This window comes from Diadema antillarum, unplaced genomic scaffold, assembly GCF_040938485.1.
Source record: "Diadema antillarum isolate AM-2024a unplaced genomic scaffold, OU_Dant_1.0 scf00000077, whole genome shotgun sequence".
In the NCBI taxonomy this organism is placed as follows: domain Eukaryota; kingdom Metazoa; phylum Echinodermata; class Echinoidea; order Diadematoida; family Diadematidae; genus Diadema; species Diadema antillarum.
The window spans coordinates 1,580,212-1,603,998 of NW_027270966.1; the positions used below are offsets into that span (position 1 = coordinate 1,580,212).

Sequence of the window (23,787 nt, forward strand, 5' to 3'; positions counted from 1 at the left end):
AATAGCCTTACCCAAAAAAAATTGATACAAAAGGTTTTTTAACGGTTTTGGGTAGGGTTTGACCTCCAAAATAACATACTAAAAATCTACTCAAATCCACCAACCGGAAAAGGCCTATTTTCAAGATGGCGTCCAAAATGGCTGCCGTGGGCTTAAATTGCCATAGAATGGGCACTAGTTGGCCTATATTTGGGATTTTTGTGTCAATTTCTATGTTTCGGAGGTCAACAAATCTATAGAAATCATTTTCAAAGTTGATCAGTGATGGGAAAGCCTTAAATCCAAGATGGCATCCAAAATGGGCCCCAAAATGGCGGCCATGGGCATAAAATTGCTATTAAATTGTCAATAAATGCCGAACATATGTGATGTATGTGCCGATTTCTATGTTTTGGAGGTCGACAAATCCACTGATATCATTTTCAAAGTTGATTAGTGATGGGAAAGCCTTAAATCCAAGATGGTGTCCAAAATGGCCCCCAAAATGGCGGCCATGGGCATAAAATTGCTATTAAATTGTCAATAAATGCCGTGTATTTGTGATATGTTTGTGTCAGTTTCTATATTTTGGAGGTCAACAAATCAACTAAAACTATTTTGTCACGCTGATTAGTGAATGGAAAGTCTCTAAAACCAGGAATGGCATCTAAGATGACATCCAAAATGGCCACCATGGGGTTAAAATTTCTGTAAAACAGCCAATAATTCGTTATACTCAAAATACCCAATGCGTATCTGATACTTCCAATGTTTGGATTGGATTTAATCCGTTATCGTGGAGGTCAGCTGTATAATCCAGGCCAAAATCATTTCTTGCCAAGTGCTAGTATAACAAAACTTGAAATTCTGATATGGAATCCCACTTATGTGCATTTACCTTACTTTATAACTACTAACTCGGCTATTGATTATACATTTCAGTTTCAAGTTTGTGCGATCTTTTGTCGTATTACAACAAGTTATTTGTCCCTGTGTTCATTGTTGCTTCAAAAACTTGCACCAATAGTCTATTTGACACCTTGATAATATGTGCACAATTCAGATAGTTTGTTTTGTAATTTCACAACAACACGAGATTATGAAATCAAATCTAAAACAAAATGTCAATTTTGAGTCGGGTCATTGTTGTCTTATTATTTCACACTGTTGGTGTGAGCATCGATATTTTGTGGGAGCTATCCTTCAGTTTCCGAAAGGCTACCCCAAACTGGCAAGGAATGATGTTCTCGCTTCATCGAGGGTATGAACACCCTGGTCAGTCTTCAGTGATGTTTGTGCCAATGATAGACATGTATTCAGGGGATAAGACTTGCATTCTATCGACTTTGGAGTTCCTTACCAACATGGCATTGAAGCACAATTTCTCACCCATCATAACATTTGATCAACCACTCTACTGGAAAGCTGTTGAAATCATCCAAGATGCACTGCAAGACAGTCCCTTGAAAAGGGTTGTATTACTGCTTGGCTGTTTTCATTTGTTCATGAACTTGCTCGGTGCCATAGGAACACTCATGCAAGGAACAGGGCTCAGCAAGGTTCTAGAGGTCTTGTATGGTGAGAATGCAGTGGTGCATAGATGACTGGAAAGGCAGTTCAAAGAGCGTTCAGAGGACATTTGCTGGTAGACAAGTGCCTTAATCGAATGGCTGTATCCGAAATGATGAATGAGAATACTGAGTTTGCATCACTTGTGGCTCAGTCAGAGGATATGTACTCTAAGGTGTTGGATGGTGAGACAACGCTTGAGAATGTCGTGACATCTGAAGCAATGGTTACAATCAGAAAACAAATGGACAAACGGAATATGGAACTTCGAACAAGATCCAAGACAAGTCAGTTGTGGTTAAATTATCAGACAATGTTAGGGGTCGCAAAAAAGTTGATCATGGCAGATCGAAAAGGATCTTGGCCAATGCACCTACATGCTGTAACTGAATGTCTGCCAATATTTACTGCAGCTGGCTATTCCAACTACCTGAAGTCTTCTTACTTGTATCTTCAAGAAATGACAGAGCTAGAACAGAATCATCCAGATGTCTTCTGCAAGTTTGCAGATGGATTCCATGTCATCCGACGGAGTAATAAGTTCTGGGCGGGTCTAAGCCCTGATCTTGTCATTGAACAGACCTTGATGAGAACCCTGAAGAGCACTGGCGGCCTAACACGCAGAAGTGGGATGGGTGAAGAACAACTGTCTCTATGGACAATGTCAATGCCGATCACGTCGGAATATAACAGTGCGATGCAGGAATTCACTGATCTTTTGTACACGACTAGTGAACAACACAAGGAATCTAGTGGCGCAAGGATGGAAAGAGATGCTTCTGACCTAGCCAAAATCAGTTCAAAACTCAGTGAATGCTCTCCATTTTCTCCAGATCCCTCACTAAGAAATATTGTGACTGGAGTGGTGGCCGCGTCGGATGTGAATGTCCACGAGCATAAGTCTGTTGGAGAGAAGATTATGGAAAGTATGGTCAATAAACCTGCTTTCACATCTTCCTTCAATCGAAAAGACAGAGCCAAAACACCTGGAGATCTATCTTCAGTCAAACTTGGTCCAGACAGAGCAATTGACCCTGCTCTACTCTTTCAAATATTTCTTGTCGTGTAAAAAGCAGGAGACATTTCGTTGGAAGATGTCATGGGCTATGAGCTGAGCCCATTTCCCCCTGCCCTATTTGAGGGTATAGGTATTTTCAGAAAGGCTGACAATCCTCAATTAGTTCAAGCTATCAGAGACCATTCTGCCAAAGTGTGAAATAATACCGTGTCTGACTCTGTTCCCCAAACTGAGCACTATGTTCTTGATGGTGGCTCCTTGCTGCCTCGTTTGTCATGGACAGCCGGGAACAGTTTCAATGTGATAGCCAAGTCGTATGCTGACTTCACTATTCGTCACTATGGAAAAAGCAACAGTCGTTTTTGATGGTTATGATGATGGCCCAACTATTAAGGACAATACACACAAGGGTCGTGGCCATATTGTTCATCCCGAAGTCAGTTTCACACCTGGAACAGAATTCTCTGGCAAAAACGATACAATGTCTTTGTGAAGAAACTGGCTTCAGCTAAGTCGTTTGTCACCCCAGAACGTCTGCCACCAACAGCGTCTTCAACAAGGTTTCACTCTCTGAGAGTATACTATCAGATTATGGTCTGGATGGGGAGGAACGGAAACTTGAAGGCAACAGACTGGAGTTGGAAACTGGAGGACAATAAACTAGTTCCAGTCACGTCAGACAAGGACGCTGCTCCAGAAAAGTTGTTGAAGATGATCCGATGCAACTGCACAACTGGCTGTAGAACAAGTCGCTGTAGCTGTAGGGGATACGGTCTGCCATGCCACAGCGTCTGCGGACCCTGTCAACTTGATACCTGCGAAAATCCTTTCAAAAAGACAGTATCGGAGGACGAAGAGGAAGCATAGTTTATCTATGGTAAATGCTACTTCAATGAACGAACTTTCGTCGAGGTTTTCGATTTACCCTAACTTGAAGGCATTTTAATTGAAAGTACGTTCTAGAGGAAATGGTGATCATTGTGAGAATGCCGATTAATTTATTACTTTCTAAATTACCAAAGCATATTTTTATTTATGTTACGCACAAGATGGTCAATTAATTCTGATCACTACACACGGGACAACTTTTCAGGTAGACACTATTTGAAGGATTGGGCATGACCTCCAAAACATAGGAATAAACACAAACACTACAAATGTAGTCCATTTATTGCCTGTTTTAAAACAAGTACACGCCCATGGTGGCCATAGGGGGGGGGGGGGCATTTTGGACGCCATCTTGGATTTAAGGCCTTACCATCACTAGTCAACTCTGAAAATGATATCAGGTGATTTGTTGACCTCCAAAACATAGAAATCGACACATACATCACACAAGCACAGCATTTATTGACAATTTAGTAGCAAATTTATGCCCATGGCGGCCATTTTGGGGGCTATTTTGGACGCCATCTTGAATTTAAGGCTTTTCCATCACTGATCAACTTTGAAAATGATATCAGTGGATTTGTTGACCGCCAACACATAGAAATCGACACATATATCACACATGCATGGTATTTATTGACAATTTAGTAGCAATTTTATGCCCATGGCGGCCATTTTGGATGCCATTTTGGACGCCATCTTGGATTTAAGGTTTTTTCCCATCACTAATCAGCTTTAAAAATGGTTTCATTGGATTTGTTGACCTCCAAAACATAGAAATTGACACAAAAAATCACAAATGTAGGCCAGCTATTGCACATTCTATGGAAATTTAAGCCCACGGCGGCCATTTTGGACGCCATCTTGGAAATAGGCCCTTTCCGGTAGGTGGATTTGAGTAGATTTTTAGTATGTTATTTTGGAGGTCAAAACCTACCCAAATCCGTTGAAAAACCTTTTGCATCAATTTTTTTGGGGTCAAACCACAAATTTACTCTACTAATAGGAGGGCACTATTCGAAAATGCCGAATAGCATAGAATAGTATAGCATAGTGGGAATCGCGCTTGTTCGATTTTCGAGCAGCGTATACCATCTTTCGTTTATGAAATGATGAAAATTTTGGTCTGGATTTGCCCTTTAGTAAAAATAAGCATGTAGACTGACATTCTGATGCAGTTTAGAAATTGTTATTGCTGGGATGATTGTGTCGGAGGAAGAAGTAGGGAGTTGATGGTGCGGGTGATGGTGTACTGGGTCGACTTGACGGTGCATAGCGAATAGCGAATAATGAATAGCGAATAACGAATAGCGAATAGCGAATAGCGAATAGTGAATAGCGAATAGCGAATAGCGAATACCGTATACTTCTATGTGAACGCAGCCTTATGGACTGACAGATCCTAGTAATGTATTAGGGCAATTCCGCAGTTAGGTGGACATGACATGGATAAAAGAAATGTGCCTCTTTATCTTACGCTTTAATTTAGGTATCAACTAATGCCATGGATGTTCACCAATCACTAAGGTCTTTCAAATTCAGTAGATTTTATTTTTCGTATTTATTGATTTTGCGAGATCTAAAACCATCATTTAAAATGTACATGTGGGACTGGGGATGCTGAAATTCACTTAAATGCAAATTACAGTGGGTTGCTTTGAAATTTTTTCCTCAAATTTTTGCTAAAAGGTAAAAGATGAATACATTTGAATACTCCAGAAGTCATGTGACATTTTGTCAATTACAAAAGGGTGAAATGACCTGCGGAATTACTCCGGACAAATGTAACGTTACTAACCGTAACGTTACTAACCATGCATTTGGGGGTCTAGCTAATAAATTATCGGTCGAACTGCTAAAAATATTTGCATGAACATTTGTCATGATGTAATAATTAAAATTAATGCAACACTTTGTTTGAAGTAACTTGAAATTTTGCACACTTTTTGTTACAAGACATTGATTTTTTTGTCATGTCCTTTTTTCGTAACGTTACTAACCAGCCCTTTTAGTTGCCATAGTAATTGTAATATTTATTGGATTGTACTCATTCTTTTCTATATCATACACCTGGGAAGGATGAACATGTTTTAACATGATTTTGACTTGAAATGAATAAATGGTGATTTAGTAGTAAAAATAAATATCTAAATTTCTTTAAATGTAACGTTACTAACCGCGGAATTGCCCATTATCATTTACTGGAATTAAACTAGAAATATCACTTAAGGTGATTAATACCCCCGCCCCGTGACGACAGTCTTACCCAAGGAATGATCTTTCCTTGATCTTCTGCCATTTAAATGCCGTTACCATGGCAACGCAGATTCCGACACGTCCGAAAAATATGTCTTGCACATCTTCCCACCAAGACTATTGTGTGTGCCACATTTCATAAGCTTTTGTCAAAAACTGAGGAAGTAGTTCAATCCACAAGATCTTTCCTTGATCTTCCACCATTAATATGCCGTTACCATGGCAACGCAGCTTCCGACATGTCCATAAAATATGTCTTGCACATCTTTTCACCAAGACCAATGTGTGTGCCACATTTCATGAGCTTCAGTCGAATACAGAGGAAGTAGTTCAATCCGCAAGATCTTTCCTTGATCTTCTGCCAGTTATATGCCGTTACCATGGCAACGCAGCTTCCGACACGTCCGAAAAATATGTCTTCCACATCTTCCCACCAAGATCAAGGTGTGTGCCACATTTCATAAGCTTTGGTCAAAAAACTGAGGAAGTAGTTAAATCTGCAAGATCTTTCCTTGATCTTCTGCCATTAATATGCCGTTACCATGGCAACGTACTTTCGGGTACTGTCAAAAAATGCGTCTTGCACATCTACAACCAAAGGCACACATCTGTACCAAGTTTCATGGAAATTGGGCAAAAACTGAGGAAGTAGTTTGCAACACAAAATTTTCCATCATTTTGGCTCATAATATGTGAGCTGTTACCATGGCAACTTACTTTTTGTCACTGTCAAGAAATGTGTCATGCTGATCTATATCCTAAGACAAACATTCAATATGAATTCCATGAGAATTGGAAGAACACTGATGAAGCAGTTTTGCCATGAAGCATTTTGCCCTATATTTTACCAACATGCCGTTACCATGGCAACGCACTTTTTGCCACTGCGGAAATATGTGTCTTGCACATTAACATATTCAGATGAACATCTGTACCTAATTTCATAAAAATTGATCAAAAACTGTGGGAGGAGTTCGCGACGCAAGATTTGTACCCATTTTTGCCCATAATATGCCGTTACCATGGCAACGTACTTTTGGGTACTGTCAAAAAATACGTCTTGCACATCTACAACCCAAGGCACACATCTGTGCCAAGTTTTATGGGAATCGGTTGAAAACTGAGGAAGTAGTTCGCGACGCAAGATTTGCAACGGACCGACCGCCTGACCGACCGCCCGCCCGACCGACCGCCCGACCGACCGTCCGCTGATTCCTATATACCCCCTTCAAACTTCGTTTGGCGGGGGTATAATTAGGCTCTCCATCAAATTCCTGACATACAAAAATACAAAGCCAAGCAATGTCTCTCCTGCATACTGGTATCACAATTTGTACTGCATAAGCTGTTATTTTTGTGCACAGATATTTTTGCAAATGATGTGGTCACAAACATTTTTGCAAGATGCTGCTTTCACGATTCTGACACTGACGCTATCATAGTGTACTAATGCTTGTCAATTTTAGATATTTTTGTGTGTTGTTAAATTTACGGTGATTCACAAAATTCGCGAAAATTAAACTCATGTGAAAATGACAGCTTATACAGTGTATGGTTAGGTACAATATGTACATGTAGCTTGACATAGCTTTCAAGCAAGAGATGTCATCAAGATCCGAAGAAGCTTAAACATAGATTATACGTTTGATACCAGGAAACGCCAGGCAGAGGTCGTCAGAGGTCAATTTAATTACTAGTAATTATAATGTAGTAATAAGTGTATGGTACTTATTTCATGGTCATAGCTCAAAGCTGTAGAAATTTTTTGAGTTCACCCTAATGCTGAGAGTGTAGTGTTTTTAAATTGTTCATTGACCTTTTGACCTTTGACCTTATCTGACTTTACTCCTATTTGAAAAAGATGAGCATAGGTGATGTACCTATAGTGTGAGTTTTGTGGTCTAGCTCAAAGCTTTGGAAAGTTGAGAATACAAAATATTGCAAACAATGCTCATCAGGGAAAGTTTATTGACCTTTTGACCTCTGACCTTGTCAGGCTTCACCCATCAGGTACTCCACCAGCATCTTAAGGTGATGTAACTGTGGTGTGAGTTCCATGGTCATAGATCACAGATCTGGAAAGTTATTGCAAGTACACCACAGTGCTGTGAGTACAGTGCTTGAAAAGGAAAGTTCATTGACCTTTTGATCTCTTCAGACTTCACCAATGCTCAAGCCTGGCCAGCATTTTTTAGGCCAGCACCTGTGGTACGAGCTTGGTGGTCACAGCTCAAAGTTGTGGAAGGTTCTATTGAGAGTATGCTAAACAGCTGACGCCTCCACTGAATTGTTACGCAGTATGTCTTCCTTCTGCTATGCTGGCGAGACAACAAAGTGCCTAACTACATACATTATGCACATTTTCTGTGTACTCATAAACTGGCAAAATTAGAACATAAGCCTACAAATTATCTGAGAAAACCCTCTAATTTCTGTTCAATCAATATTTCATCTGAAGTATCTTAAATCAAGGATATACACATATATCCTAATTGAACATTTGCTAATGATTAAAATCCTCAGATATGAATCCTTTGAGGACCTAGAAACAAATCATTCCTTCTTTCTGTACATACACCACTTGTACATGATGTAATTTGATACTTTCATCCAGTATGTATGCAATACCTGTTGCTACATCAAATAAGCCTTAGGCAAGCTTTTTGGTGGTCAGAATTCACCATTCTAAAGGCATGCATGGAATCTGAATTATTATGTTATAACAGTGTATCCTGGGGAGACTAAAAATCAACAGCAAATAAACACGACATTATGAAAATTCTTTGATCCATCCAGCACTTTCAGGAAGCCATTCCTGATTTATTGGTTTTCACTCACTTTAATCCTATCTTATCATGACACTTAATTTTGGGGATAAGAGAGCAGCATCACATAGATTTTCCTTCCTTGAACAACCCTACAATTCAAAGTCAGTCAGTCTGCAGGGCGAGTGATATCACTCACACTAGTATTCATTCAAGTTGTATGCATGGCTGAGTGGTGCTTGCATATGTTATGAGCAGATACATGGCCATAAACAAATTTGTGTAGAACAAAAAATGGCTAGTCGGTTTTGGACAATTTTACCATCAAATGAAAGAGAAAACATCAAAGGACATGCCCATGATCAGAATAAAATGGGAAAAAAAAAAAGAATCCAGATCATCAAAATTCCATGCAGGACAAGGACTTCTGATGCATCGTCCTTACAGGGGCATTCCAGGCGATTTTCAAAACTTCACGTCATGTATTGTACATATATAAATCGACAGCCACATGTATAGATTTGTGGAATTCATTGTGGCCCTTGAGCAGAGAAACCAGTACTCTGAAATATCTTTAACAAATTACCGGTACACTTAACAATGCTGATGACATAGAGCCTCACATATTTCAGAAATGTAGCAGTGTAATTCCATTACAATCCCGCTTGATTAACAAGTTCACCTGCGCAGAATTTATGCATGCCTTCTTTAGTTCTGCTTCCTTGAGCCCCAACTCATGCATTCTTATGGTGAGGCTGCCATGTCTTCATCCTGGTTCACTGCAATTTGTTTTAAATTTTGAAAAAATTCTTATTCCTCAACCCAACCACTATAAATTCTGATACACTGTACTCAGAATAATTAATTGATAGTTGTTCAAATGTAAGAGTCTGAAAAACATCCCGAGGTCTCTGTTAATTCCATTTGTTTACCGTGTATACTGCAGTGCTAAGCCACAGCTAGTTCCCATGACACACACCCTAGGCTGCTCAACTCTTCAGGAGAGATATAAGTGTATAGAGCAAGCAATCATGGTGCTCGAGGACAACACCTTCATGAGTTCCTCCAGGGCAGGCATTTGGTAAGACCTGCTGTCACAAATGTACACACTAGTAGTTATGTACACGTACATGTATGATGTACTGTATGCCGGGCTGTTTTAATGTGTATGTACACAGGTGGACCAGATTAATGGAGAACATTCTATGTGGTATAGATATAGTACATACAGGCTGACCAGATCAGTGGAGAATTTTCTAGGTGGTATACAATGTAACTACACAGTACATGCATGTAAGAGGAAATACATTATAACTCACTCAATTTAGAATGAGTTCACCCTTTCCAGAATTTTCTGGGAAGTGCTTACATATTTGGCTGAGTGAGGCACTGTCCCTGTAGCCCAATGTGATTGGTAGTTATTCTTGGTAATGATGTTTTGTACATAGTTAGGCAGTGAGTCATCCAGGTTTCCTGGAACTTGGACTGGCTAGTAGGTTGGAGAGAGTTATAGAATGTGCTAGAAGGGGGTGAATGGATAGTATATAAGCCAGAGAAATTCTGCAGTAGGCAGAGTACCCAACACCTCTGCTCTGAGAGTTACGTCACTTCTGGCTCTGAAGCGACTTGTTATAGTCAGTCCTGTGTTACCTGCTGACCTGTTATGTTTGTGGAGATAAGGCCTGGGAGACATTTTGCCTGCAGATAATTAATTTGCCTACATTGAAGATAGACTCCATATTTTTATGTCAATGGACATTGCTACGGAAAAGCTGTGACGGGCTGGATTCCTAGCTGGACAATATAAAGTGAATCATCATTCAACGCATCAACTGGACGTGGTCGTCACAACGTTTGGACTCTGCACGTTTCGCCGTGGACGTATATCGTGGATTTTACCCCGGATCTATACTGCGGACTATCGTAACCTGTACCTCTGGAGTTACGTCAGAGGAATCATTCATCGGTGCATCGCGGATCATTCGTTTGTGCATCGAGCATCGTATTTGGACATTTCCAGGGATATTGCGTGTAATGCGTACGTAAGTGATTCCATTACTGGCTATATTTGTTTCTATTGATCATTATTGTACTGATGTGAAACCGATTACCAGTCTGTACCCACAATATCACTGTTAATAAACCGCCTGAACATCAGTTGATTGTTTCTTTTGTGCGATCATTCTCAGAGTGATTTTGGTCGTAACAAAATTGGGGGCTTGTGTCCGAGAAGTGAATTTAAGCCAAAACTTAGAATTTGGAACGTTCCGGAATCCAGAATATTGGTACAGACAAAATACCAGTTGAGTTGATTGTTCAATTGTATATTGTGTGTTATACATTGTAACAATGTCAATCAGTACAATGGATGTTCAGGCATTTGTTCAGAGGACAGATTTGTCCCTCAAAGATTTGCAAAGGTTACGCAAATGTGATTTGACTGCTGTTGCACAGCATTTGAATGTAGATGTTCCACAAGGTGCAAGAAAGGCAGAGATTCTTGACTTAGTAGCTGGTCACATGGAGCTCAAAGAAGAAATTGATACTCCAGATCAAGCTCAAATTTCTGATCAGACACGGCTTGAGCTTGCTAAATTGGAAATAAAGGAGAGAGAAAGAGCAAGGGAAGTAGAACTGGAAAAAGAGAAGATGAGATTAGAAAGAGAGAGGGAAAGAGAACAAAGAGAAATGGAAATGAAGAAATTCGAAATGGAGCAGCAAATGAAATTGCGTGAGATGGAATTGACTCATGCACACACTGTTGGAAATCGTGAAAGGGCTCCCCCTGAATTCGATTTGGCCAAGAATATTCGATTGGTGCCAAAGTTTGAAGAAAACAGAGTTGATGCATATTTTGTGTCATTTGAGAAGGTGGCTGACAGTTTGAACTGGCCACAGGAATTTTGGCCCATGCTCCTTCAAAGTGTGTTTGTTGGTAAAGCAGCCGATGTCTACTCATCTCTTTCCAAAGAGCAATCACGTGACTATGCTACAGTCAAGAAAGCAGTGTTGAATGCTTATGAGTTGGTGCCAGAGGCGTACAGACACAAGTTCAGAAATTCGTACCGCAGGCCAGGCCAGACACACGTTGAGTTTGCTCGTGAAAAAGAAATGATGTTTGATAGGTGGTACAGATCCCTGAAAGTGGATCAGGACTTTGATAACCTACGTGAGGTTGTTCTTTTGGAAGAATTCAAAAAGAGTGTTGCTTTCAGTGTGAGGTCGCATTTGGATGATCACAAAGTGACAAGTTTGCATAAAGCAGCCTTGATGGCTGATGAGTATGAGCTGACCCACAGAAATGACAACAGACCACCTTTCAGGAATTTCTCTGGAAACAAGAGAGACAAAATTCAGTCGAGCAATCCAAAGAATGCTGGTTCTGAAAAAGGCACAAGTTCTGACACTTCATCGGCACCAAAACCTCAATCTGACAAAGGGTCCAGTACAAGTGCAAATGTCATCAAATGTTTTCACTGTAACAAGACAGGGCATGTAAAGTCACAGTGTTGGAAGTTGCAAAACAAAACAAAGAAGGACTTGGGATTTGTCATGTCAAAAAGTGTCCTACCCGAAAACAGTGTCCCGTTCAGTGAAACACAGGCCATTGAAAGTCAATCTCCCAAATTCAAAGATAGGCTGAAGCAGGTGGATGAGAGCTATCGTAGCTTTTTGTTTGATGGTGAGGTGACCCCATGTACTTCTGGTGAGGCAGGTAAGCCAGTGGTTATCCTGAGGGATACGGGGGCCTCTCAGTCGTTGATGGTGGATGGTGGTATGACTTTTCCACCAGATAGTGCAGTGAATGCAAAAGTCTTGATTCAGACTGTTGATGGCAGTTATATGTCAGTGCCACTGTATAGAGTGGATTTGAAGTGTGACCTAGTTTCTGGTCCTGTTACTGTTGGAGTTGTTCCTGAGTTGCCCATGGCAGGCATTGACTTTTTGTTGGGGAATGACTTGGCTGGGGACAAGGTGGTTGCGTCTCCAGTTGTTTCGGGTAAACCAGTGGTGGTTGCTGAAACTGAGCAGTAGCAGGAGGAGTTTCCTGGGATTTTCCCAGATTGTGTTGTGACTAGGTCTCAGGCTCGTAGAGCTATTCAAGATGATGCGGATTCTGTTGATGTGGAGGAGAATTCCGGTGTTTGGTTGGCAGAAACCTTTTTCAAGGATTTGAATGATGGGGTTGCTGTATTAGGCTCCAAGGCTAACAGTGATGGGCTGTTTAGCAAGTCTTCCTTGGTTGAAGCACAGCAGGCAGACTCTGAGTTGAAAGGCTTGTCTCAGACGGCGTGTTCTGAGGCTGAGGCTGAAAAGGTCCCTGAGTGCTATTATGTCAAAGATGGCATTTTGATGAGGAAGTGGAGACCTCCCCATAGGCCAGCTGATGAGGATTGGACGGTGGTCCGTCAAGTTGTTGTCCCTCCTAGTTACCGCGGTGAGATCTTGAGGATTGCTCACGAGTTACCTGTTGGCGGCCATTTAGGCGTCAGAAAGACAAAGGATCGGATCATGAGGCATTTCTATTGGCCAGGGTTGAATGTGGATGTGGCTGAGTTTTGCAAGACTTGTCACACATGTCAGGTGGCTGGTAAACCACAGCATTCAGTGAAGCCGGCGCCATTGATTCCGATACCTGCGTTTGAAGAACCATTCAGTCGGGTTCTAGTTGACTGTGTTGGACCTTTGCCTAGGACTAGGTCGGGTCATAAGTACCTCTTGACAATCATGGATATGTCTACACGGTTTCCAGAGGCTATCCCATTGCGAAATATCACTGCTAAGACTGTGGTAGATGCTCTAGTGCAGTTTTTCACTAGGTATGGGTTGCCCAAGGAAGTGCAGTCTGACCAAGGGTCAAATTTCATGTCAGGCATATTTCAAGAGGTGATGTATCGTTTGGGTGTGAAGCAGCTGAAGTCGTCAGCTTATCATCCCCAATCCCAAGGTGCGTTGGAGCGCTACCACCAGACCCTAAAGACAATGATTAGGGCGTTCTGTGAGGAGTATCCCGAGGATTGGGATAAGGGCATCCCTTTCCTGCTGTTTGCAACGAGGGACTCCCCAAATGAGTCGACGGGTTTCAGCCCATTTGAGTTGGTGTACGGTCATGAAGTTAGGGGCCCACTGAAGCTCATCAAAGAGAAATTCATGACGGAGGATGATGAGGTCCACCTACTTGACTACGTGTCAAAGTTTCGTGAAAGGCTTTCAAAGGCTTGTGAGGTGGCTAGGGAACACTTGAAAATGTCACAAGACTCTATGAAGAGAAAGGCAGACAAAAATGCCAAAGCCCGAACTTTCAACCCAGGTGACAAAGTTCTTGTACTGCTGCCCATACAAGGTGAACCACTGAAAGCCAAGTTCAGTGGCCCGTACTATGTCAAAAAGAAACTCAATGATGTGAACTATGTGATCAGTACGCCAGACAGACGCAAAGATCAGAGGGTGTGTCATGTAAACATGCTGAAAGAGTACTATGAGAGAAAGGCTGGTCAGCCGGTAGGCGTAGCTCAGGTGGTAGAAGAGGAAGTAGAGGAAGAGGGAGAAGCTCAAGATGAGCATGGAAGTGAGCCCTCTAGTGCCAGGTTGTCTAACTCAGAGATGTTAGGGAAAGTAGATGAGGCACTGAACTACCTACCTGAAAATCAGAGGAAAGATGTGACTAGTCTGTTACATGAGTACAAAGAATTGTGTAAAGACAAACCAGGCTGCACCCCTCTGGCTGTACATGATGTTGATGTAGGAGATGCTGACCCTATCAAGCAAAACCCTTACAGACTAAACCCGAGCAAACTGCAAAAAGTAAGAGAAGAGGTTCAATACATGGTAGACAATGACATAATAGAACCGAGTAAAAGCAGTTGGAGCTCCCCAATCGTCATGGTGCCCAAACCGGATGGGTCTCAAAGATTCTGTATAGATTACAGAAAGGTGAATGCCGTGACGAAAACAGACTCTTTCCCCATTCCCAGACTAGAAGACTGCATTGACAGGGTCGGAAATTCTGCATATGTCAGTAAGATAGACCTTCTAAAGGGATACTGGCAAGTGCCCTTGACTGACAAAGCCAGAGAGATTTCTGCCTTTGCTACACCAGATGGCTTGTTCCAATGCAAAGTAATGCCATTCGGCATGAAAAATGCTCCAGCCACCTTCCAACGGCTGACGAACCAAATCATTGCCGGACTTGACAATTGTGTAGTATACATTGATGACATCCTAGTGTACAGTGACACGTGGGAGGAGCACATTACACACTTGCGGCAACTTTTGATCGACTCAGGGAGGCCGGATTGGTGATTAATCTGGCAAAGAGTGAATTTGCAAAGGCCAAAGTGGTGTATCTCGGGCATGTAGTCGGTCAGGGACAAGTATTGCCAAGAGAAGCCAAGGTAGAGGCTATACTAGGCTTTCCCATTCCCCAATCCAAGAAGGAGTTGCTCAGATTTCTGGGCATGGCTGGTTTCTACAGGAAATTTGTACCAAATTTCAGCACTGTAGTCACCCCCCTAACAAACCTGCTGAAGGGCAAGGCAAAGTACACCTGGACTGATGAGTGTCAAAGAGCCTTCGAGAAACTAAAGGCAGTCCTTGCTAATGAGCCTGTTTTGGCAGCTCCTGACTTCGCAAAGCCATTCAAGGTGGCAATAGATGCTAGCGATGTAGGAGTGGGAGCGGTTTTGCTCCAAGAAGATGAAGAAGGCACTGAACGACCAGTTAGCTACTTCTCCAAAAAATTGAACACATACCAGAAGAAGTACTCCACAATTGAGAAGGAGGCTCTCAGTCTCATCCTTGCCCTCCAGCAATACGAAGTGTACTTGACAAATAGCAAAGGGGAGATCACGGTCTATACTGACCACAACCCCTTGGTCTTTTTAGACCGGTTCAAAATGAAGAACAACAGGTTGTTCAGATGGAGCATGATGACGCAGCCATATGCACTCAAAATCAAACATGTGGCAGGCAAAAACAATGTAATTGCCGACGCTCTGTCAAGAGTGTAACATAAAGAGAGTATCAAAGGTGAAAAGTTTTCACCGCATATCATTTCCAGTGTATGTGTTTAGCATATTCATTAATGTGTGCAAAACAGTTTGATATGATTGTATAAGCTCCGAGAATCTAAGCAATATCATTGTAAATAGTATCCATGAAAAGAGAACATGGAATTAATACAGCTATCCAAAAGGCATGTGATAGTATGTGATTATTGTTGCTTGACTTGGACTTTACCTCACATTCGTTGCAAATAACAATGAGAAATTGTGAAGGTAAAAGAAACCCTTGCTACAGCAAGGCTTTCTTTTTCCCATGGGGGATGGTGTCACAAATGTACACACTAGTAGTTATGTACACGTACATGTATGATGTACTGTATGCCGGGCTGTTTTAATGTGTATGTACACAGGTGGACCAGATTAATGGAGAACATTCTATGTGGTATAGATATAGTACATACAGGCTGACCAGATCAGTGGAGAATTTTCTAGGTGGTATACAATGTAACTACACAGTACATGCATGTAAGAGGAAATACATTATAACTCACTCAATTTAGAATGAGTTCACCCTTTCCAGAATTTTCTGGGAAGTGCTTACATATTTGGCTGAGTGAGGCACTGTCCCTGTAGCCCAATGTGATTGGTAGTTATTCTTGGTAATGATGTTTTGTACATAGTTAGGCAGTGAGTCATCCAGGTTTCCTGGAACTTGGACTGGCTAGTAGGTTGGAGAGAGTTATAGAATGTGCTAGAAGGGGGTGAATGGATAGTATATAAGCCAGAGAAATTCTGCAGTAGGCAGAGTACCCAACACCTCTGCTCTGAGAGTTACGTCACTTCTGGCTCTGAAGCGACTTGTTATAGTCAGTCCTGTGTTACCTGCTGACCTGTTATGTTTGTGGAGATAAGGCCTGGGAGACATTTTGCCTGCAGATAATTAATTTGCCTACATTGAAGATAGACTCCATATTTTTATGTCAATGGACATTGCTACGGAAAAGCTGTGACGGGCTGGATTCCTAGCTGGACAATATAAAGTGAATCATCATTCAACGCATCAACTGGACGTGGTCGTCACAACGTTTGGACTCTGCACGTTTCGCCGTGGACGTATATCGTGGATTTTACCCCGGATCTATACTGCGGACTATCGTAACCTGTACCTCTGGAGTTACGTCAGAGGAATCATTCATCGGTGCATCGCGGATCATTCGTTTGTGCATCGAGCATCGTATTTGGACATTTCCAGGGATATTGCGTGTAATGCGTACGTAAGTGATTCCATTACTGGCTATATTTGTTTCTATTGATCATTATTGTACTGATGTGAAACCGATTACCAGTCTGTACCCACAATATCACTGTTAATAAACCGCCTGAACATCAGTTGATTGTTTCTTTTGTGCGATCATTCTCAGAGTGATTTTGGTCGTAACACTGCAAACAGCAAGAGTCACTATGCGCTACTCATGCCAGCCAACATGTTCAAGCCTGGTGGCAGTGAGAGTTTCAGTATACTGAATTTGTGTACATAAGGGAAGGACATACATGTTAGCTACCAGCAAAGATGTCGCATAGTTTGGAACATATTTTACTTGGCATTATTGTTTCGAGTGCCTCTCAACACAGCTGAACTTAAAGATCAGAGGGTTAAAGGGATAAGAGGGTAAAAGGGATAAAAAAGAGATTGTTTGTTTGTTTTTTTAGTGGAAAATTGTCCCAGAAACTCTTTCGAATACAACCATGAACCAAGCGTACAAGGTATGTTCCGACAGCTGGAGTGAGATTTGGATTGCAATCTGAATTGCAATCCAAATCTCACTTTTCCACATCACCGTTCAAACGAGCCAAAAATCCTACTGAATAATCGCGATCAGAACACCAATGCTTTTTCGGTAGCCATTCTCAAGAGAGCCAAAAATCTCACTGAACCACTATACTGGAACCCCTGCAACCTCAGCCTGACCCCAAGGAGCTATCCTGCATGTAGCACAATTGTGTGTATCGCATGTGCTCATGTATTGTAGCACACTCAATGCAGGCCCAGGCCTGGACACGGACACATACACACACACACACACACACACACACGCATACACTGTACATGTACACCATGTGATAATTGCACACATTTTTTCCCCTTGCAAAGATATCAAAACACTAACTATAAAACAAGACTGCTATATTAGTGTATGAGGTCAACATACAAGGAACAAAGAAGCTCAGATTTGAGCACAACTCACACATCTTTATCCTCAATTAATCAATAATTTTTGCACTTTAACCTACCAAAATGAGTGCAAGGGCAGAGACCTACATTGTTGTGCATAAATGCTAAACTGTTCATGTGAATTTCACTGTTGATCGCTGAACAGTATTACTAGTATTTTAACAGTTGAACAAGGGTATGTGGGTATTATACTAGTATTAATTCCCATTTACATTCGTGGCAAGAAGTAAACACACACACTACAACACCAAGAAACGAAATGGCACTAAAAAATGACACTTCATCCATTGGATCTGCAAAATTAATCCCTCTGAATCAAGTCATAATGTTAGTGACCCTGCCAATGCCATGAAATAGGCAATACTACTTATCTGGAGGTGTTTTTGAGTATAAAGCACAAACAGTATGTACATTATGACACTTATCGACAAATAAGTTGTGCTCATATTCTTTTTACTAGGGTCAGGGCTTGAAACTTCACTTTTCTTTTTCTGGTAGCCCATTTGAGCAAATAAAATCTTGAAATCTAAATTTTTGGTGGCCTGAAAAGGAAATGAAGTGGCAAAAAAGAAAAGAAAAAAAGAGCAAACTTGACAATCCATTTTGAATCTTAGTTGCCAAATCGCGCCACTGAAATATAACTCTTTTTTTTTGTGGCCTAACATACATATTGTGTACATACCGTAAATTCTTAGTGGCCAAGAGCCACTGCTTATGTCCAGCCCTGCTAGGTTGTCTGTGGGGTTTCAGTAATTTTTGAAATTCCATGAAAGTAGATGATGAACTATTTCATATGAAAGAGAATTATGTTACTAAGCCATATTTCATGAAGTGATGTTTCTATCTCGAGAAAATCGGCTTTCAAATCATCAGTATATTACTATTTCTTTTTTTTTACCAAGTAAGAGCGAAACAGTGACCCAATCATGTTTGCAAACAAAGCTGATAAGATGCATAACATGAGGACCTCCAGCAAGTGGTTAATAAGTGCACAGTGGTCAGAAAATATGCATTAGAAGTATTTTTACCAAGGCAGAAGCCACTCCCCCATTGTGTTATCATACAATGTAAGTGTTGTGTGTGTGCACACATGCTCTATCTCGCTAACCTTCCAACATATATTTCTGCGCTATTCCTTTACTGTTTCCATAATTTGCAGTCCCATGCGTGCAATGTCATGTCTCTTTGCATCGTAAGTTCTATAACCACCCTCATCATTCATAGCCTTGTCAAGACATAGGGAGTGCCGGTACGGTCGGGGTAGTCGGTGTGGAGAAGGCATGCATTTTCAGGTAGCCGGCACAGCGAGCATGCTGTAAGACTGTTGCAGTAGATTGTTTAGCAGCAGGTCATATACAGATGCTCAGTCTTGGAATTGAAGCTCAGGCCTCGAATTAACCGACGGCCACCGACGGCCATGGCCGTCGGTGCCCCTCTCGTTGGCCGCAATGCCTTTGGTTTTTTGATCAAAGTTACGGCCAAAAAAAATGTGCCCTTTTTCTTGGGGCCGTGGTGCCCTTTTAGAATGAAAGTTATTATTTATGACGTATGATATGCCCTTTCTCAAAGTCTCTTTAATAAGCTTGAACAACTTTCCTGATCTCAAATATCATATCTTCAGTTCACTCGCGTCCCGATACATCTGTATCAAACTCTTATCTTTCCGAGATACGAGACGACGTGTACGTACATACATGTACGCCCGACCGGCTTTTACCGTCCCCGACTGCCTCCGCAGCGCAGCGGCCGCGAGTATGTACTAGCTAGGCAGCGCATATTCAGATAGAGTAGTAAAGAGTGAACACCAAGTTCACCAAGAAAAAAGAAAAATCCCACGATGCCAAAGTGTGCCAGACTGGGGAATGGGGAGGGGTGGAGAGAGAGAGAGACCAATCAACAGAAGAAACCGCGCGTATTGGCGCATTCTTGGAGGTCATGAACTGTCTGTCACAGACTAATCATAGTAATCTACACGCGCACGCAAATTCTTTGCCTTGTGGTTTTGCCAGCCAGCTGTCGGAATTTGCTTTGAAGTTTCATGGCAGCCTGGCCTGGCTGGCCTGAAAGGGTGTCGAGTTTCAATCAATACCTACTTTTGTTTTATTCCTGTTTTAAAAAATGTCGTTTCACCTGATAGAAACGCGGAGATCGGGAATGTGTTACAGCTGTAGGGAAGATTTGTGTGTTGCACTTTGTGTGTGTGTGTGTGTGTGTGTGTGTGTTTGTTTGTTTTTCTCGGCTTGTTTTTCTTCTTTCTTTTTTCATAAACACCAAACATGCCCTTTCCAATGTGGCCTTGGTGCCCCTCTGACTGACTTAAGTGCCCTGGCCTCTTGGAAAAAGTGCCCTTTTCTAAATGGCCGTGCCCCTCCAAAATCCTATTTCGAGGCCTGGAAGCTACTTTGCCAGTATTTGTGCACACATTTATTGCTAGAGTCTTTCGAAATCTTTCGAAAGTAACATGCACTTTTCTGTTGATTGGAAATTCAAGGCAAATAATCATCTTCGAATGAGTCACTAAAATCGGTATTTGTAGTACTCATACTCACAACAGACCATTCAGTGGTGTCACGCACACGCGAGAGACTGACTGTGCATCTCGAGTGCACTTCTCACCATGATAAACAGCTACCGGTCTATGTATCCGTCTGTTTGCATGGTTAACTCGTATGTAACAACTGCTAATCCATATTTTTCCATACAACTACATGAGCTTGTTCTCTGATGAAATCAAGAGTCAATTTGGGAGTACAGTTGAACCTCTCGTATCCGGACAAGTCAGGACCGGGGCTCATCCGGATAAGGGATTTGGCCGGATACGGGAGACTCAATGCTTTATACATGTACTGATGTAGCCCATTGTAGTACCACATGTACCGGTAGTAAAGTGTATACTGCAACCTTTTCATTGTTACACTCAGTAACACTAACAGACCCCAAAATAGAGGTTCGTGTTTGCAAGAATGAAATCATTTTCTTTTATAAATTCTTGGGATGATTTACCTAAATAATTATTAAGAAATGTATCAAGTAGATCTTGAAAATAAACAGTACGAGTTGACGAAACTACGCTTCAAAATAGATAGCGCATTGCGATTCGGTTGCTCTCTTCCCCACACTCTCTCTCCCTCTCTCTCTTTGTGTGTGTACTGTGTGTGAACAATTTTTGAGTGGTCAATATCATTCGTTGCTCAGCCAATGACTCGAAACAATGTATGTCTATCTAGTCACAGAATATCGACGGCTGTGTATGGACCTATATGTGGCAATGCGATATGACAGGACTCGAGCGCATAATCTGTCCATGTTCTTGCGATGATTTGGGGATGTTTTGGGATGTTAAAATGTCTGAAGGTAAGCAATTTGGAAGGAAATTTGATGTAATGTATGTTAATCATGTTGGAAGTAATATGTAATTCATGTGTTTGTGTAGGAGTTCTCAAGGAGTTGGGAATCCCCCTTTCCTCCCGTAATTATTTTTTTAAAAATCCCGGCGAGATTGCGTCCGTATAATAGAGAGATCCAGATAAAGGGAGGCCGGATAAGAGAGGTTCAACTGTATAAGGTTTGTGTGATTGTGTCCATGATGCACATTGCGAATCAGAATTATGGGGATTTTTCGTCCTCTCACCCATCTGGTTTTGGCGCCACATCACTCTTTTTGAAAATGGCGATGAAAATATAAAAAATTTGTGTTCCTTGTCCGCATCTTTGTTGAGTTGCCAATATGTAATTTGTTGATATTTTACTGCTTTAGAGCAGCCAAAAAAACCTTGCAATTTCACCTGATCGTGATGTCATGCATACCTTGCATTAGAATCTCCTCTAGTAATAATTTAACACTTATCCACTATATTTTGCACCGCAGGGCGAGATTGCTTTAAAAAAAGCCGCTGCACAGCGGGCCTGCAACCTGCAACTGCTATTATGCAACGTGGCAATATTGAGGGAAGCATCACGGTAGATTTGTACATGGTGAATGCATGTCTTCGCATATCACGTACAAGACTTTAATTCGCACGCGCTTTGGATAAGTTGTGCAGATTCTGCATTTTTTACGCCAAAATTTGGGATTTTGATGGATTTCTGGGGGTGACTTGGGGACTTTCCTGTTGTGAAAGACAGTGCCAGTTACTTGTAGATGTGAAATTATGTGATATGCATGTGTTGTGACAACAGAATTTGCTGGCTAGTGACATGTGTCCGGTTTCTGGAGGGTGGCGGAAAAATGGTGGTTTTACTCTACTTTGTGCGTGCATGACAGAAATTATCAGACCCAATACAAGGCAGTACAAAACTACACTAGCACCTTGTGCTAGTTTGCACCTGCCAACATATGCAGCGGCCTCAACCGGCAGATTAGAAAAGTAGTTAGTAGACCAATAGTATGATATCAAATACATATTAAGGACCTCGCCCATCATCACCACTCTCCCAAAATCCAGACAAGAAACTCCTTTTTTACTTGGCCTAGGCTACAAATAGATTCATATTCTACATGTAATGTCACCTACCATTAGGTCGCCATTACCATGAAGTTGCCACTCATTCATGCACCTGCCACTGTTTGTTACTTTATTATTTCATGTGTATGACTCTTTTTTTTTATGTCCAGTGGAAAGTACAAAAATATGTCCTTCTGTCAAAGTGAAAAATCTCTGTGTGGCTGGGAAGAACTTTATGAACAAATGAGTTTGAATTCAGTACTATGTTTGACACACACCCACTACACGACAGGTCGAGCACCGTCCACTTTTTCATTGGGGGAACAAGGTGATACACGAAGGGTTTCAGCATGTCCCTGCAACATGCTCAAATTCTTGTGCAACATCCTCAAAAGTCAGCAACATATTGTGCAACATCCTCAGGAATTTGCAACAAGCTCAAAACAAAATGTATTCAAACATGTGAAAAACATCAGTAAAACACAACATCAAACTACCTTGTACTTTGATATTTGTGTGCAAAACATGAGGGATAACATTGAATGTAAGCAGCACAATGAGAGATAAGCTGCAAATTATTGCGTTCTACGAGCTCATGATGTGCGCTCTGCGCATATACAATTCCTGCAATATTCTCAGATTCTAAGCTACGAGTAGCAACATGCTCAAATTTCAAATTGTGAACCACCCTGAGGGAAGGCAATATCTTGAAGGTAAGTTAGCTAAATCACATATCATTTTGAACTTTGGCATTTACAGCATTAGGTTGAACCATTTATGGGTGTGTTTTGAAAAATGAGAGAAAATAAGGGTAGCAGCTCGACAGTGACAAAATGATTGTCCGATGACAGCCCTGAGAGTATTGATGAATGGCGAATTGCATGTGTTGTGTGTGCATGGGTGCTGGATTGAGAACCCGAGTGCATGCACGCACAGCCATACGAGTACATGCGGGTCTGATACAGGGGCATTTACACGTGCAAGCTGCATCATGCACGCTGGCAACCCAACGCTAGTAGTACATACAAGGTACTCTCGTCACGTCGTCGGGTCGCCAGAGGCATTGGAAAATACTAGTACAAAACGTTTTCCCCATAAATTTACAAGTTGTTTTCATCACAAACTGCATGGAAGAGAAAGGTGAGAATTTAATTTTCACATGACGAGATCATCAAAGCCAAAAGGATGTAATATCAGTTTTAATTTACCCGTTATTCTCAATATCGTTATAAAAAGTGCCGCCTTCATAATTATTGATCCTAATCAATTCAATACACGAAACAACCTCTCCCAAATTACAGATCAATTCTGCAATTCATTCATTAGAATTAGATTCTGTAAATTGTAATCATTGGCATTGCCAAATGTCATGACAGTGCATGAAGTAAAACAACTTTTCCCAAAGATTAATACTAAATCACTTCTGCAATCATCAGATTCATCACGTACTAGTGACGTAGACGTATCACTCCTCATCAAGATTGTATGTAAATAATATTAATCACTGACTGACATTGTGCATCATTGCCAATGTCATGATGCACAATCTACTGTTATTCAGCTTAAAACTCGATAGCACAGATGTCAAGCAATTGAACGTGCCGACCACGTTCATGTCGAGCTATTTACC

The 23,787-nt window shown here is 41.4% G+C and overlaps 1 protein-coding gene across 1 annotated transcript in view; it reads right to left on the minus strand.

Moving 5' to 3' along the window:
* LOC139717594 (ras GTPase-activating protein-binding protein 2-like) overlaps window positions 1–23,787 on the minus strand; it is a 42,124-nt gene that overhangs the window by 17,739 nt on the left and 598 nt on the right. The window lies entirely within an intron of this gene.